General features: G+C 41.9%; 1 protein-coding gene across 2 annotated transcripts in view; it reads left to right on the top strand.

The window, feature by feature from the left end:
* The window catches only part of LOC128229427 (telomere-associated protein RIF1-like), a 238016-nt gene that overhangs the window by 14225 nt on the left and 206752 nt on the right, over positions 1-17039 (top strand). The gene's annotated exons all lie outside the window — the stretch shown is intronic.

Genomic DNA, 17039 nt, shown 5'->3' with positions numbered 1-17039 from the left:
TACAGTGAAAAGAAAAAGCTGTCCAGTCTCCTGTGAATTAGGAAATGATTTAATATTAGTTTATTTTCCTTATAAAGGACCCACAATGGCTGAAATATCAATCCTTGGGGTGTAAATATCTATTGCAATAAATCATGACAGATAATATTTCATATCTCTGAATGTGATGAAAATCAATGATTTCTGAGTTCAATTACCAAAAAAACTTCACATCATGTAATTTATTAGGATGTTGAAAATGAACCAGTACAGGTAAAAAGAATTTCTAAAAAAAAAAAAAAAAAAAAAAATTTTTTTTTTGGATTGGGATTTTTTTCTGAAGATTGGGAAAAATATCTTATATTTTGCTTTGGGAACGGGTCCGGTAGTCAGACCCGTGGGTACTATAGAAAAAGCCCTGACACCTCAAGCAGTGCATCCAATTATTACTGACAATTCAATGCAGAGGCCATGATACTTGGATTTATGGCTGAACATGCTCCCTGGCACCACAGTAGTGAGTCTTACTTAAGACACTTGCCAAAGATACAAAAGCTCTCAGCGAATTAAAACTTCAAAGGTGTACAGCATCATACAAGATGACTTACGGAGTGGCTAGCCATTTCAATGATGAACATGTGGAGGAGTTAAGTGAATCTCGGTTTTGTTTCAACTTAGACAAGTCAACAAACACAAACAATGAGAAAACTGTTGCAGCTATTTTTCTGCTATAGAGAAAGAAATAGTGTTGAGACATTTGGCCTCCTTAAAAATCACAAGTGCTGATTCTGAATCAATTTTCATACAATTTGAAAGCCTGTTTGAGAGACTTGAACTGCCGTGGGACAATCTAGCTTGTGTGCTACTGGACTCCTGTAACACCATAAGGGGAAATCATTTGGCTTGGGGACCAGAATACGTCATTGTCCACCATGTCCACAACGGCTACGCTGCCAAAGCATTTAAGTCCCGTTTGGGTATTACTTGGAATAATATATATAATAATTAATAACATTATATTCTCATCAAATGTGCAGAAAATGGAATAAATACTCTTATATATGATACATAAAAATGGAATAAATAACACTTTTACAATAAACATAAATTTGCAAGCATGATAATTGATATGTTGTTCATTATTATAAATCAAACATCCCACAGTGTAGACTGTTCATACACAGGCATTTGATCATAGCCAGTTGAGTTTTATGGGAAGTGGACAACTGAACCAAAATGTCAGGTACATATCTAATGCCTGTGACTTCAGGTAAAAAAAAGTAAATTTAACTTTGTTTAAAGACAAAGGTGTTAAACTTCACTGCTAAGATTCCTGATAATTGTTCTGATTGTGGATGTCTCGTGTTGAACATAATTATATCTACCAAGCTGAAAGGTGTACTTCTTGAACACTATTCTAAGGCAAAAAAGGGTATTAGAAACCCTGAAATACGGAAAGCTTCGGGGGGCTTTGCCCCGCTTGTCCCCCCACAAGGGCTTTGCCCTGGACCCATCGGGGCCCTGAACCCCATGCAGACATTTTCAGGATTGGCAACTTGGCTCTGTTATCATCCCTGTATTAAAAGTCCCTGTAATTTTACAACAACTGGCCATGTACAATGAGTCAAAATCCACATATGGTGCTATTTATTATTTCACTTGTTCCCGAGTTGGTTCAATTTTTCCATAGTTATATTTAGTAGAGGTCTATCCCAGAACGAGGCTGCTCGTCCTACAGAAAGACCCGCCATTGGCACATTACACCATTTGATTAGGAATCCATCTAATTTCACATCTAAAATACAAAAATAGCACCAAACCCAACACATTTGATGAGTCTAATTTGTGTCTGATGTTTACATCCGCAATTGAACAGTCTTGTTTCATATATATTCACACTTACCAATTATCCACAAATTATGACAGTTTTTTATTTTGACACACACGGTAAATTAGGGTCATGCAGCAAACCGTCATGAATTTTAACGCACCTACAACTCCATCTACAGTTCGACATAAAGAACACAGAAAATGTATGAAATACGACCACATGGACTAAGATAGGAGTTCAACATAATGAAAAAATCATATAGAATAAGAAGGAATAAATTTGTGACTGGGGAAAAAGTTTGACACAACTGGAAAATCTAGATAATTATCAGATGTCGACATGGCGAGATTGGACTGTAACCAGTTTCTTCACACGAAAAAGCCTGCAGAAGGTGAAAAGGCTGATAGCAACGCCCCGTAAAAAAGCGAGGACATCCATCGTCAATACTTCGCAAACCAAAATGTCCTGGTCTGATCCTACTGCATCTACCAGAATGTCAAACAATGGGAAACCTCAAACTTCAGTAATAAACGAACAAGACTGATGGCAATATTGCTGTCAAAATGTGGTGTGATGTTTGTAAAAATTTGAACCCGTGTTCAGACAACGCGAAAACTTTTCCTTCTTCACAGGACATTGCGACAGGTAAACACTGAAAGTTTACCTGTCGCACCAAATTTTTACCTGTCGCAATGTTACAAACAGTATTCAGTAACATCAGCCTAAACCGTGATTTTAAGCCTCTTTTTTTAAATAAGTTTTGTAATTCCCCATTTGAAAAGGTTTAGATCTTTTTGGTTAGATTTGTCTTACAGTACTATAATAAATTACAAAAAAAGCCAAACGTAATGTAAAAAAATCAATATTCAGATCTTATAAATGTCATAATTTTTTTCTTGCCTTGCCTCCCAAAAAAACTCATCTGGTTCGTCTACCCATGAAACAGCTAGATCTTACTCTTTTAATTCATCTTTAAATTAAAAATACAATAGGGTTATAAAATGTAACGAATTGTACTACAAGTCAAACTCAGGCACAACATTTATGCGAAAATGAAAGTAGAGTTCTTGTTATTGGCAATGTTTAACAGAGCGGAAAGAAAGTCAGCTAGGTATATTAATCATCATATTTAAATAAACACGATTGCCGGGAACCACTACATACGGAATTTTGTAATTTCCGTAAAATAAAAGTATTAGAGTACGAGCTGAAATCAGAACCTTACGCGTTTTATCGGCTTTTACGGAAACATGTCGAAACGGGGTTTACAAATAGTGAAACACGGATTAACACGCTGAATAATCATGATATAAAAATAACTCTGAACATTTATTTAGAAACTGAAAGTAAATTTTCCGAAAATTAAACGGTGCTGACTTTAATTTTTCAACGGACATTGTGACCGACCAAAACAAAAGTTTCGTCGGTCAAAATTGAAATATACCGGACATGTCCGACTGTCCGTCGGACATTCGCATTGTCTGCGTGTTTGCAAGTCTGGTCCTCAAACCATACTGGAATAACCAGGCACTTGGTTACTCAGAAGCCTTGAATGGTTAATAGTGACTGTTATACTCCTCAACTTTTTGAAGTCACATACTACTAGTGAATCAGGGCTTTTGAGAAACCAGAAGCTTAGTAAGCCCAGCTGGGTATATGACTTAGACTATGGCAATACACTTTGACAATTATGTTTACACTGCAGCAGCAAAGGCAAGGACACTTTGACAGTCATGTTAACACTGCAGCAGCAAAGGCAAGGACACTTTGACAGTCATGTTAACACTGCAGCATCAAAGGCAAGGACACTTTGACAATCTTGTTCACACTGCAGCATCAAGGCAAGGACACTTTGAAAGCCATGTTCACACCTCATCAGCAAAGATAAGAACACATTGACAGCCATGTTCACACTGCAGCAGCAAAGGCAAGGACACATTGACAGTCATGTTAACACAGCAGCATCAAAGGCAAGGACACTTTGATAGTCATGTTCACACTGCAGCATCAAGGCAAGGACACTTTTGACAGTCATGTTTACACTGCAGCAGCAAAGGCAAGGACGCTTTGACAGTCATGTTATCACCTCAGCAGCAAAGACAAGGACACTTTGACAGTCATGTTCACACTGCAGCAGCAAAGACAAGGACACTTTGACAGTCATGTTCACACTGCAGCAGCAAAGGCAAGGACACTTTGACAGTCATGTTCACACTGCATCAGCTAAGGCAAGGACAATTTGACAGTTATGTTCACACAGCAGCATCAGAGACAAGGACACTTTCACAGTCATGTTCACACTGCATCATCAAAGGCAAGGACACTTTGACAGTCATGTTAACACTGCAGCATCTGATACAAGGACACATTGACAGCCATGTTAACACTGCAGCATCAAGGCAAGGACACTTGGACAGTCATGTTCACACTGCAGCAGCTAAGGCAAGGACACTATGACAGTCATGTTCACACTGCAGCAGCAAAGGCAAGGACACAATGACAGTCATGTTCACACTGCAGCATCAGATACAAAGACACATTGACAGCTATGTTCACACTGCAGCATCAAGGCAAGGACACTTTGACAGTCAATTTCACACTGCAGCAGCTAAGGCAAGGACACTTTGACAGTCATGTCCACACTGCAGCAGCAAAGGCAAGGACACTTTGACAGGCATGTTCCCACTGCAGCATCAGATACAAGGACACACTGACAGTCATGTTCACACTGCAGCAGCAAGGCAAGGACATGATAGTCATGTTCACACTGCAGCAGCAAAGGCATGGACAATTTGACAGTCATGTTCACACTGCAGCAGCTAAGGCAAGGACACTATGACAGTCATGTTCACACTGCAGCATCAAAGGCAAGGACACATTGACAGTCATGTTCACACTGCAGCATCAAAGGCAAGGACACATTGACAGCCATGTTCACACTGCAGCATCAAAGGCAAGGACACATTGACAGTCATGTTCACACTGCAGCATCAAAGGCAAGAACACTATGACAGTCATGTTCACACTGCAGCAGCAAAGGCATGGACACTTTGACAGTCATGTTCACACTGCAACATCAGAGGCAAGGACACTTTGACAGTTATGTTCACACTGCAGCAGCAAAGGCAAGGACACAATGGCAATCATGTTCAAACTGCAGCATCAAGGCAAGGGCATGACAGTCATGTTCACACTGCAGCAGCAAAGGCATGGACACTTTGACAGTCATGTTCACACTGCAACATCAGAGGCAAGGACACTTTGACAGTTATGTTCACACTGCAGCAGCAAAGGCAAGGACACAATGGCAATCATGTTCAAACTGTAGCAGCAAAGGCAAGGACACTATGACAGTCATGTTCACACTACAGCAGCAAAGGCATGGACACTTTGACAGTCATGTTCACACTGCAACATCAGAGGCAAGGACACTTTGACAGTTCTGTTCACACTACAGCAGCAAATGCAAGAACACAATGACAGTCATGTTCACACTGCAGCATCAAAGGCAAGGACACATTGACAGTCATGTTCACACTGCAGCATCAAAGGCAAGGACACATTGACAGTCATGTTCACACTGCAGCATCAAAGGCAAGGACACTTTGACAGTCATGTTCACACTGCAGCATCAAAGGCAAGGACACATTGACAGTCATGTTCATACAGCAGCAAAGACAAGGACACTTTGACAGTCATGTTCACACTGCATGATCAAAGGCAAGGACACTTTGACAGTCATGTTCACACTGCAGCATCAAAGGCAAGGACACATTGACAGTCATGTTCACACTGCAGCATCAAAGGCAAGGACACTTTGACAGTCATGTTCACACTGCAGCATCAAAGGCAAGGACACATTGACAGTCATGTTCACACTGCAGCAGCTGAGGCAAGGACACTATGACAGCCATGTTCACACTGCAGCAGCTAAGGCAAGGACACTATGACTGTCATGTACACACTGCAGCAGCAAAGGCAAGGACACATTGACAGGCATGTTCCCACTGCAGCATCAGATACAAGGACACATTGACAGTCATGTTCACACTGCAGCAGCAAAGTCAAGGACACAATTACAGTCATGTTCAAACTGCAGCATCAAGGCAAGGACACTTTCCCAGTCATGTTCACACTGCAGCAGCTAAGGCAAGAACACTATGACAGTCATGTTCACACTGCAGCAGCTAAGGCAAGGACACTATGACTATCAGATACAAGGACACATTGACAGTCATGTTCACACTGCAGCATCAAGGCAAGGACATGACCGTCATGTTCACACCGCAGCAGCAAAGGCAAGGACACTATGACAGTCATGTTCACACTACAGCAGCAAATGCAAGGACACAATGACAATCATGTTCACACTGTAGCAGCAAAGGCAAGGACACATTGACAGTCATGTTCACACTGCAGCAGCAAAGGCAAGGACACTATGACAGTCATGTTCATACAGCAGCAAAGGCAAGGACACTTTGACAGTCATGTTCACACTGCAGCAGCAAAGGCAAGGACACTTTGACAGTTATGTTCACACTGCAGAATCAGAGGCAAGGACACATTGACAGTCATGTTCACACTGCAGCAGCAAAGGCACGGACACTTTGACAGTCATGTTCACACTGCAGCAGCAAAGGCACGGACACTTTGACAGTCATGTTAACACTGCAGCAGCAAAGGCAAGGACACATTGACAATCATGTTTGTACAGCAGCAAAGGCAAGAACACTATGACAGTCATGTTCACACTGCAGCAGCAAAGTCAAGGACACAATGACAGTCATGTTCACACTGCATGATCAAAGGCAAGGACACTTTGACAGTCATGTTCACACTGCAGCATCAAGGCAAGGACACATTGACAGTCATGTTCACACTGCAGCATCAAAGGCAAGGACACTTTGACAGTCATGTTCACACTGCAGCAGCTAAGGCAAGGACACTATGACTATCAGATACAAGGACACATTGACAGTCATGTTCACACTGCAGCATCAGATACAAGGACACTATGACAGTCATGTTCACACTACAGCAGCAAATGCAAGGACACAATGACAATCATGTTCACACTGTTGCAGCAAAGGCAAGGACACATTGACAGTCATGTTCAAGCTGTTGCAGCAAAGGCAAGGACACTTTGACAGTCATGTTCACACTTCAGCAGCAGAGGCAAGGACACATTGACAGTCATGTTCAAGCTGTTGCAGCAAAGGCAAGGACACTTTGACAGTCATGTTCACACTGTTGCAGCAAAGGCAAGGACACTTTGACAGTCATGTTCACACTGCAGCAGCAGAGGCAAGGACACATTGACAGTCATGTTTGTACAGCAGCAAAGGCAAGAACACTATGACAGTCATGTTCACACTGCAGCAGCAAAGTAAAGGACACAATGACAGTCATGTTGAAACTGCAGCATCAAGGCAAGGACACTTTGACAGTCATGTTCACACTGCATCAGCAAAGGCAAGGACACTTTGACAGTCGTGTTCACACTGCAGCAGCTTAGGCAAGGACACTATGACTATCAGATACAAGGACACATTGACAGTCATGTTCACACTGCAGCATCAAGGCAAGGACATGACAGTCATGTTCACACTGCAGCATCAGATACAAGGACACTATGACAGTCATGTTCACACTACAGCAGCAAATGCAAGGACACAATGACAATCATGTTCACACTGTAGCAGCAAAGGCAAGGACACATTGACAGTCATGTTCACACTGCAGCAGCAGAGGCAAGGACACTCTGACAGTCATGTTCATACAGCAGCAAAGGCAAGGACACTTTGACAGTCATGTTTGTACAGCAGCAAAGGCAAGAACACTATGACAGTCATGTTCACACTGCAGCAGCAAAGTCAAGGACACAATGACAGTCATGTTCAAACTGCATTATCAAGGCAAGGATACTTTGACAGTCATGTTCACACTGCATCAGCAAAGGCAAGGACACTTTGACAGTCGTGTTCACACTGCAGCATCAGATACAAGGACACATTGACAGCCATGTTCACACTGCAGCATCAAGGCAAGGACACTTTGACAGTCATGTTCACACTGCACAGCTAAGGCAAGGACACTATGACAGTCATGTTCACACTGCAGCAGCAAAGGCAAGGACACATTGACAGTCATGTTCACACTGCAGCAGCTAAGGCAAGGACACTATGACTGTCATGTTCACACTGCAACAGCTAAGGCAAGGACACTTTGACAGTTATTTTCACACTGCAGCATCAGAGGCAAGGACACTTTGACAGTTATGTTCACACTACAGCAGCAAATGCAAGGACACATTGAGAGTCATATTTGTACAGCAGCAAAGGCAAGGACACTATAACAGTCATGTTCACACTGCAGCAGCAAAGGCAAGGACACTTTGACAGTCATGTTCACACTGCAGCAGCTAAGGCAAGGACACTATGACAGTCATGTTCACACTGCAGCAGCAAAGGCAAGGACACATTCACGGGCATGTTCACACTGCAGCATCAGATACAAGGACACTTTGACAGTCATGTTCACACTGCAGCTGCTAAGGCAAGGACACTATGACTGTCATGTTCACACTGCAGCATCAAAGGCAAGGACACATTTGACAGCCATGTTCACACTGCAGCATCAAGGCAAGGACACTTTGACAGTCATGTTCAAACTGCAGCAGCTAAGGCAAGGAGACTTTGACAGTCATGTTCACACTTCAGCAGCAAAGGCAAGGATACTTTGACAGTCTACACACTGCAGCAGCTAAGGCAAGGACACATTGACAGTCATGTTCACACTGCAGCAGAAAAGGCAAGGACTGACAGTCATGTTCACACTGCAGCATCAGAGGCAAGGACACATTGACAGTCATGTTCACTCTGCAGCAGCAAAGGCAAGGACACTCTGACAGTTATGTTCACACTGCAGCATCAGAGGCAAGGACACTTTGACAGACATGTTTACACTGCATGATCAAAGGCAAGGACACAATGACAGTCATGTTTCCACTGCAGCAGCAAAGTCAAGGACTCTTTGACAGTCATATGTTCACACTGCAGCATCAGATACAAGGACACATTGACAGCCATGTTCACCCTGCAGCATCAAGGCAAGGACATGACAGTCATGTTCACACTGCAGCATCAGATACAAGGACACTTTGATAGTCATGTTCACACTGCAGCAGCAAAGGCATGGACACTTTGACAGTCATGTTCACACTGCAACATCAGAGGCAAGGACACTGACAGTCATGTTCACACTGCAGCAGCAAAGGCAATGACACTTTGACAGTCTACACACTGCAGCAGCAAAGGCAAGGACACTTTGACAGTCATGTTCACACTGCATCAGCAAAGGCAAGGACACTTTGAAAGTCGTGTTCACACTGCAGCATCAGATACAAGGACACATTGACAGCTATGTTCACACTGCAGCATCAAGGCAAGGACACTTTGACAGTCATGTTCACACTGCAGCATCAAAGGCAAGGACACTATGACAGTCATGTTCACACTGCAGCATCAAAGGCAAGGACACATTGACAGTCATGTTCACACTGCAGCATCAAAGGCAAGGACACATTGACAGTCATGTTCACACTGCAGCATCAAAGGCAAGGACACATTGACAGTCATGTTCACACTGCAGCATCAAAGGCAAGGACATGACAGTCATGTTCACACTGCAGCATCAGATACAAGGACACTTTGATAGTCACGTTCACACTGCAGCAGCAAAGGCATGGACACTTTGACAGTCATGTTCACACTGCAACATCAGAGGCAAGGACACTTTGACAGTTATGTTCACAGTGCTGCATCAGAGGCTAGTACACATTGACAATCATGTTCACACTGCAGCAGCAAAGGCAAGGACACTATGACAGTCATTTTCACACTACAGCAGCAAATGCAAGGACACAATGGCAATCATGTTCACACTACAGCAGCAAATGCAAGGACACAATGACAATCATGTTCACACTGTAGCAGCAAAGGCAAGGACACTATGACAGTCATTTTCACACTACAGCAGCAAATGCAAGGACACAATGGCAATCATGTTCACACTGCAGCAGCAAAGGTAAGGACACTATGACAGTCATGTTCATGCAGCATCAGAGGCAAGGACACTTTGACAGTCATGTTCACACTGTAGCAGCAAAGGCAAGGACACTTTGACAGTTATGTTTACACTGCAGAATCAGAGGCAAGGATACATTGACTGTCATGTTCACACTGCAGCAGCTAAGGCATGGACACTTTGACAGTCATGTTCACACTTCAGCAGCAAAGGCAAGGACACTATGACAGTCATGTTCACACTGCAGCAGCAAAGGCAAGGACACATTCACGGGCATGTTCACACTGCAGCATCAAGGCAAGGACACTTTGACAGTCATGTTCACACTGCAGGAGCTAAGGCAAGGACACTTTGACAGTCATGTTCACACTGCAGCAGCAAAGGCATGAACACAATGACAGTCATGTTCAAACTGCAGCAGCTAAGGCAAGGACACTTTGACAGTCATGTTCACACTGCAGCAGCAAAGGCATGAACACAATGACAGTCATGTTCAAATTGCAGCAGCTAAGGCAAGAACACTATGACAGACATGTTCACACTTTAGCATCACGGCATGGACACTTTGACAGTCATGTTCACACTGCAGCAGCTAAGGCAAGGACACTATTACAGTCATGTTCACACTGCAGCAGCAAAGGCAATGACACATTGACGGGCATGTTCACACTGCAGCATCAGATACAAGGACACTTTGACAGTCATGTTCACACTGCAGGAGCTTAGGCAAGGACACTATGACAGTCATGTTCATACAGCAGCATGAAGGAAAGGACACTTTGACAGTCATGTTCACAGTGCAGCAGCAAAGGCAAGGACACATTTGACAGCCATGTTCACACTGCAGCATGAAGGAAAGGACACTTTGACAGTCATGTTCAAACTGCAGCAGCTAAGGCAAGGAGACTTTGACAGTCATGTTCACACTTCAGCAGCAAAGGCAAGGATACTTTGACAGTCTACACACTGCAGCAGCTAAGGCAAGGACACTTTGACAGTCATGTTCACACTGCAGCAGAAAAGGCAAGGACTGACAGTCATGTTCACACTGCAGCATCAGAGGCAAGGACACTGAAAGTGATGTTCACACTACAGCAGCAAATGGAAGGACACAATGACAGTCATGTTCACACTGCAGCAGCAAATGCAAGGACACATTGAGAGTCATGATCACACTGCAGCAGCAAAGGCAAGGACATATTGACAGTCATGTTCACACTGCAGCAGCAAAGGCAAGGACACATTGACAGTCATGTTCACACTGCAGCAGCAAAGGGAAGGACATATTGACCGTCATGTTCACACTGCAGCAGCAAAGGCAAGGACATATTGACAGTCATGATCACACTGCAGCAGCAAAGGCAATGACATATTGACAGTCATGTTCACACTGCAGCAGCAAAGGCAAGGACATATTGACAGTCATGATCACACTGCAGCTGCAAAGGCAAGGACATATTGACAGTCATGATCACAATGCAGCTGCAAAGGCAAGGACATATTGACAGTCATGTTCACACTGCAGCAGCAAAGGCAAGGACATATTGACAGTCATGATCACACTGCAGCTGCAAAGGCAAGGACATATTGACAGTCATGATCACACTGCAGCAGCAAAGGCAAGGACATATTGACAGTCATGTTCACACTGCAGCTGCAAAGGCAAGGACACAATTACAGTCATGTTCGCACTGCAGCAGCAAAGGCAAGGACACTTTGACAGTTATGTTCACACTACAGCAGCAAATGCAAGGACACATTGAGAGTCATGTTCACACTGCAGCAGCAGATGTAAGGACACATTGACAGTCATGTTCATACTGCAGCAGCAAAGGCAAGGACACTTTGACAGTCATGTTCACACTGCATCAGCAATAGCTAGGTCACTATGACAGTCATGTTCACACTGCAGCAGCAAAGGCAAGGACACTATGACAGTAATGTTCACACTGCAGCAGCAAAGGCAAGGACACTATGACAGTCATGTTCACACTGCAGCAGCAAAGGCAAGAACATTTTGACAGTGATGTTCACACTACAGCAGCAAAGGCAAGGATACTTTTACAGTCTACACACTGCAGCAGCAAAGGCAAGGGCACTTTGACAGTCATGTTTATACTGCAGCAGCAAAGGCAAGGACACTATGACAGTCATGTTCACACTGCAGCATCAAGGCAAGGACACTTTGACAGTCATGTTTACACTGCAGCAGCAAAGGCAAAGACACTATGACAGAAATGTTTGCACTGCATGATCAAAGGCAAGGACACAATGACAGTCATGTTCACACTACTGCAGCAAAGGCATGGACACTTTGACAGTCATGTTCACACTGCAGCATCAAAGGCAAGGACACATTGACAGTCATGTTCACACTGCAGCATCAAAGGCAAGGACACTTTGACAGTCATGTTCACACTGCAGCATCAAAGGCAAGGACACATTGACAGTCATGTTCACACTGCAGCAGCAAAGGCAAGGACACAATGACAGTCATGTTCAAACTGCAGCAGCAAAGGCAAGGACACTGACAGTTGTGTTCAAACTGCAGCAGCAAAGGCAAGGACACTTTGACAGTCATGTTCACACTGCATGATCAAAGGCAAGGACACTTTGACAGTCATGTTCACACTGCAACATCAGATGCAAGGACACATTGACAGTCATGTTCACACTGCAGCATCAAGGCAAGGACACTTTGACAGTCATGTTCACACTGCAGGAGCTAAGGCAAGGATACTATGACAGTCATGTGCACACTGCAGTAGCAAAGTCAAGAAAATGTGTGATGAATGAAAGTCTTCAGAACATGTGAAGATGCGGAAAACTAAGTGATGGAAAATAGCTTATTTTCAGGTTGTTTTATATGAATGTTATGAATGACTTTTCCTGTTGAACAACTTACTATTCATGCTTGTAGAAATTGTTTTGATGTTGAAATATTCAGATTAATGTACTAGATACTATCTTTTTATACACATAACTGTAAACATGTTCAGAAGTTTTGTTGATTACAATGCTCCTTCGCTTGGTTTCAGTTTATTTTGCATATTAAATGTTCTAGTTTAAAAATGACTTCTTATCGGTATTTAACAATATTTCCTTGTAATTAGAATGATCCTTTTGTCAGTTATGCATGATGATGTTTTAATATATATATGTATGTGCTGTAAACTGATGTCAAATTCAATCTTTGACCTGTAGTTATTATTTGAATGCTTTGATGTTCAATGCAGACATGACTGTGTCAAAGTTAATTTCTTGTATGTATGTTAAAACACAATATAGTTACGTAAGAGTTGTTTTTCAATGTTAGATCAGATTCTGATTTAAAACATTTAAGCATTTCAGTTTGAGAGAAAGATACAAATTATATTTATGTGTGGCATCAGTTTGCTCTGAGCAACCCACAAAAAAGGTCGTGAAAGATGATATGTGAGCAATTAAAACATAATGATAAGGTTGATTTGATTCAAAAACAGTATTTAATAATGAAAATGCTTCAAGTTAAGAAAAGACACACAAAAAAGAACCTAGGCTTTTCATTACTATTAAAAATTGGTGGCTTCTGGAGGGCTTCACCCGCATGCGGCCCCCTTAACCACCATTCTTATTTCACTCTCTAACTCACCAGCAAAGGAATTGCTGAAGGTGAGCATGTGTAATCAGTCCAGTGTCTGTAGTCCGGTGTCAACAGTTGCTTATAACATCAACTTCTCCTATGAAATGAATTCCATGTAGAACTCTGGTTGGGAAAACTTCAAAAATCTTTTTGACAAAAACCATGATGCCAAGAGCTAAGATATTTGGTGTGTTATTTGGTATGTAAAAGTGTGTCCTATACACAGTACAATACGGTAATAAATATATAGTGTAGAAATTTATGAAGTGTATGTTGGAGGTTGAGTATTAAATATTAATTTTTGTATGTCTGAGGTATCTTTGTTCTTAATTATTTTGAATAGCTTGAAGGCTTTTGAATTGAAGATTCAGTAAAGAAATTTGGACTATGTTCGCAATTTTGTACATAAATGTGCATTTTGTGGTGTGATGACGCTGACTGTGACCTTTGGACCATGTGTAATAACATTGTTGTCCTCAGATGACCTTGACTGCGAATTTTTGACCTATTTTTAGCTCACCAGAGCGCGAGTGCAGGTGAGCTCTTGTGATTGGTCTTTGTCCGTCGTCCGTCCATCAGTCAGTCTATCCGTCGGTCAACAATTGCTTAAAAAAAACATCTTCTCTGAAACTATCTGGCAAAATTTAACGAAACTTCACAGGAAGCTTCCTTGGGTGTCCCTCTACAAAAAAACAACAAGGGGTCACAATTGTTTAACAACAACAACAACAAAATGGCGGACCTCCTGTTTGGTTTAGAAAACATTACCTCTGAAACTACCAGTCCATATTCAATGAGCCTTTACAGGAAGCTTCCTTGGGCAACCCTCTACAAAAATACAACAAGGGGTCACGATTGATCAACAACAACAGCAACAACAACAAAATGGCCAACTTCCTATTTTGCTTTAAAAAAACATCTCCTCTAAAACTACCACTCCAAATTCCATGAAACTTTACATGAAGCTTTCTTGGGTGACCCTCTACAAAAATTCAACAAGAGGTCACAATTGATAAACAACAACAACAACAACAGCAACAACAACAAAATGGCCAACTTCCTATTTTGCTTTAAAAAAACATCTCCTCTAAAACTACCACTCCAAATTCCATGAAACTTTACATGAAGCTTTCTTGGGTGACCCTCTACAAAAAAACAAAACAAGTGGTCATGATTGATCAACAACAACAACAACAAAATGGCCAACTTCTTGTTTTGCTGTAAAAAAACATCTCCTCTAAAACGACCAGTTCAAATTCAATGAAACTTTACAGGAAGCTTCCTTGGGTAACCTTGTACAAAAATACAACAAGGGGTCGCGATTGATCAGCAACAACAATAATCTAGCCAATTTTCTGTTTTGCTTTAAAAAAAATCTCTGAAACTACCAGGTCAAATTCAATGAAACTTTACAGGTAGCTTCATTGCATGCCCCTTTATAAATATTAAACAAGGCATCGTCATCAGTAAATATGTGTTTAAATTGCAACATTTTTATTAATTCTTTATCACAGAGTTGTGGCCCTTTGTTTAGGTGAGCGTTTCCATCATGGCCCTTTTGTTTATTTTTATGCCCCCTTTTGAAAAAAGTGGGGTATATTGTTTTGCACATGTCGGTCGGTCGGTCGGTCGGTCGGTCGGTCGGTCGGTCTGTCGGTCGGTCGGTAGGAATACCAAATGGTTTCCGATCAATAACTTGAGAACGCTTTGACCGAGGGACCTCATACTTGGTATGTGTATTGGTCATGACCAGCAGATGAACCCTATTGATTTTGAGGTCAGTGGGTCAAAGGTCAAGGTCAGTGTGACCTTTACATGAAAAACGGTTTCCGATCAATAACTTGAGAACGCTTTGACCCAGGAACCTCATACTTGGTATGTGTATTGGTCATCACCAGCAGATGAACCCTATTGATTTTGAGGTCAGTGGGTCAAAGGTCAAGGTCAGTGTGACCTTTACATGAAAAACGGTTTCCGATCAATAACTTGAGAACGCTTTGACCCAGGAACCTCATACTTGGTAGGTGTATTGGTCATGACCAGCAGATGAACCCTATTGATTTTGAGGTCAGTGGGTCAAAGGTCAAGGTCAGTGTGACCTTTACATGAAAAACGGTTTCCGATCAATAACTTGAGAACGCTTTGACCCAGGAACCTCATACTTGGTATGTGTATTGGTCATCACCAGCAGATGAACCCTATTGATTTTGAGGTCAGTGGGTCAAAGGTCAAGGTCAGTGTGACCTTTACATGAAAAACGGTTTCCGATCAATAACTTGAGAACGCTTTGACCCAGGAACCTCATACTTGGTAGGTGTATTGGTCATGACCAGCAGATGAACCCTATTGATTTTGAGGTCAGTGGGTCAAAGGTCAAGGTCAGTGTGACCTTAACATGAAAAACGGTTTCCGATCAATAACTTGAGAACGCTTTGACCCAGGGACCTCATACTAGGTAGGCTTATTGGTCATGACCAGCAGATGAACCCTATTGATTTTGAGGTCAGTGGGTCAAAGGTCAAGGTCAGTGTGACTGTAAGCTGAAAAAAGGTTTTCTGATTGTCCATATTTTATTTTCTTATATAGTAGACAGTAGAAATTTATATGTCACTAAATGCATGAGTTGAAGTATCAGTTTTCAGTGAACATCTAGTTTAATTATGCCCCCCTTCGAAGCAGAGGGGTTATATAATTGCTTTGCACATGTCGGTCGGTCTGTTGGAAGACCAAAGCTTGTCCGAGTGATAACTCAACAATTCCCGGACCTATGGTCATCAAACTTGACATGAAGATTAGGTATGACCAGTAGATGACCTGCCTCATATGCATCCAATGACAAATCAGCTGTCATTTCAGTCCATGCATATTTCATTCAATTGTCCAAATATTTCTGGCAACTTGGCGCTCAGGGGGCATAATGTTTCACAAACATCTCTTGTTAAAGCTACCTTGATAAAATTTGGGCCAGATGTACAGTTTTGAAAACAAATATCAATGCTTTGCATGGATTACTTGATTGTGTACTTTTGACCTACTTTCTTATTTTTGAAGCTACTGTAGTGAAAAAAAAAACATATTCAGGTGAGCGATTTAGGGCCATCATGACCTTCTTGTTATTTACAATTTACAGTTAGCATCCCTGGGTAAAAATTTGCAACTTATTTGTCTTTGAAAGATTTTAGATAATGAAACTGGCCAACTTTATACTGTAACTTTTAAGATGAGGAAAGCAAATTGTTCTCCAGTGAAACCAGTCCTCCCAAACAAGGGTTTAAAAGCACTGATCAATACCCAAGTCATTGGCTTGAAAGAATATAGGCCAAAGCAGTTCTGTCTTGAATAGTGTAAAAAATGTATGTGCTAGACCCAGAATGATTTCAACACTCTTTTCACATGGGCACAGCTGAAGATTTGATTTCTTTGATAATTTTGAAATATTTTTTTTTTTTTTTTGTAGGAAAACAATAGGTTAGGAAGGTATGATGATGTGAGAATGTTGCCATAATTTTAGTTTGTTAAAAA

Source organism: Mya arenaria, chromosome 1 (genome assembly GCF_026914265.1).
Source record: "Mya arenaria isolate MELC-2E11 chromosome 1, ASM2691426v1".
NCBI lineage: Eukaryota > Metazoa > Mollusca > Bivalvia > Myida > Myidae > Mya > Mya arenaria.
The sequence above is the reverse complement of the archived record's forward strand: the minus strand, read 5'-3'. Positions and strand labels throughout refer to the sequence as shown.